Raw genomic sequence first — 2339 nt, 5'->3', positions numbered from 1 at the left:
CTGTATCCTTGCTTGTTATTTATTGTTTCAATGACTGCCATTCAGACTAGGGTCAGGTGAAATGTCAAGGAAGTTTTAATAGACTTTTTATTACCTAAGAAATGGGCATTATAAAAGATAAATACTTACAATACTTTCAGTGGATTAACATATGAACAGGGAGAAGTGTGTATTTACATTATATATGACCAACATATACATATGAATATATAGTATAATAATAAACATATAATAATATAGGAATATATATATAATATTTTATAATTTATAATTATAAAACACATATTTGACTCTATTCTCGCTCTAACGGGAAACATGCTAGTTTATAGTCTCCAGATTCAAATTTGTATAAAGAGGGTAGATGCAGTTCACTTAAGTTCATTATGTTACCTATCTCTATAGAAACTTTGTAAAGTAGTTTGTAGATCCAAGTTCATAAAATTAGGCTGACTGTTGTTGAAAGAATTCTCTTTGTCTAACCCAGGTTTGTTGTCATCAGAGCTTATGTAGAGTGTCTTAGCTGAGTGTCTATATTAGCTGCTTTTGTCATCACTGTGACCAAATACTTCAAAATCAAGGAGAGACAATTTTTTTGTGACTGACAGTTCAGGCTATAGTCTTTCAGGACCAAGAAGGCTTGGCAGTAGGGACCTGTAGCAATGATGACAGAAGCATGGGCAACTGTTCTTTGTATCTGTTACCCACCAAATGGCAGAGAGAACTCATGGGGCAAGGAGGAGGGAATCTAAGTCTCATGACCCAGTTCCCAGGGATCCACTTCCTCCAACTGAGTCCTTTTTCCTAAAGATTACACAAGCTCCCCCAAACGGCATGATTATCTACTCTTCTTACATGTGAGCCTTTCACATAATAACCATAACTTTTGCTCTCAGTAGCTACTGATAGAGCAGAAATTCTTTTAGTACTAGACTTCACTATTTCAGAGACCCGCACTTCCAGATACACAAGTGGGAGAGTCTGGGTTTAGAATATGACTAAGTATAGGGGCTTGGCAGGAGAGAGGTTTATATATAATTAGTCAAGTGGTCTGATAACTATATAGGAGACTGGAAAATACAGGGTACACACTGATATTTGATATGTTCTCCAGTACCTGGATTCCTCATACACCCAGTAAAAAAAGTCACATAGACGTTTTAGCTTATGCATTAAGAAGTATGGTTAATCAGGTTACTTTGAAAGCCTGTAAGGGCCTCTAGAGACAAAAAGAGCATGTTTGTAAATATTGTCACAGGCTTCTTTGTGCATCTTTCACCTCTCACTTTAAAAAAAAGAAATAACAATGTTTATGTGCCAAAAAATAGGTGGCAACGCTTTATTCATGCCTGAGGCTCCAGGGCCTCTTCTAACTTTGTTAATGGCATGCTAACTTCTTTTATACAATACATCTTTTGTCTGTGTCTTAAGCTATCTCATGATTTTTCTGGGTCAATCATTATCAAAATCCCAAAACTGTATGATCTGGTTTGACAAAATCTTCAAGGGTCTTGGAGTTTTCAAATTGGAAGCAATTCTAACTAAAACCAAAACCAAAACAAACAAACCAAACAAAAATAATAGGTAAGGTAAATGAACTTTTTAATTACACATAAGCTCAACTATGAAGAAGAATGATCTAAGAATGTCACACAAAAAGCAATGTTCACATTGCTATGAAGTTTCTTGCTTAGAAGTTCAGGGAAGTCATAAGGTCAAACCTCTTATCTGTTGTACTAAAGTATACACAAATGAATGCAATACTTCCTCCAGTATACTAGGACTAGACTCCAAATACCTACTAGTAGATTTCATGCTTTAAATGTGGTCATTTCCCTAGTGAATGCTGTCAGCTCTGGAGTATTGCATAGCTAGTGGTGATTTAGCAGACTGCCCTATTTCACTTGACCTACAAATTAGAACTGTTAAGATTTCTGGGCAGCAAAGCTTATCATAGTTGAGCTGCTTGGTTATCATGTCCTTATAGATGGGATTGGGTCTTAATCTTGTCCTTATAGTTTTGCTGTGTTGACTTGGAAAAATTATTCCAGCTTTGCACATTTCAATTTCTTTCTTTCTAAAATTAGTACAAACTATCCTTCTCTGGGTAGATTTGTATGGGCTTACACATTTAAACCACTTAGAAGAGAAATTGATAAACTTTACCCCAAATAGTAAGTCGAATCTGATTAAAAACCATGATTGTGATTGTGTGTATCACCTTTTTCTACATCTAAAAAGGTTATAATATCTTTAATATGGTAGTAGTAAATGAAACACACAGACAGACACAAATACTTATACTGACACCTCCCCCACACACACAGAGAGAGAGAGAGAGA

General features: G+C 35.5%; 1 pseudogene; it reads right to left on the bottom strand.

The window, feature by feature from the left end:
* Positions 1-1295: 1295 nt before the first annotated feature.
* Positions 1296-1407, bottom strand: LOC114618054 (annotated as a pseudogene).
* Positions 1408-2339: the final 932 nt, after the last annotated feature.

This window comes from Grammomys surdaster, unplaced genomic scaffold (genome assembly GCF_004785775.1).
Source record: "Grammomys surdaster isolate TR1022 unplaced genomic scaffold, NIH_TR_1.0 139, whole genome shotgun sequence".
Taxonomy (NCBI): domain Eukaryota; kingdom Metazoa; phylum Chordata; class Mammalia; order Rodentia; family Muridae; genus Grammomys; species Grammomys surdaster.
This window is presented reverse-complemented; position numbering and strand designations above follow the sequence as displayed.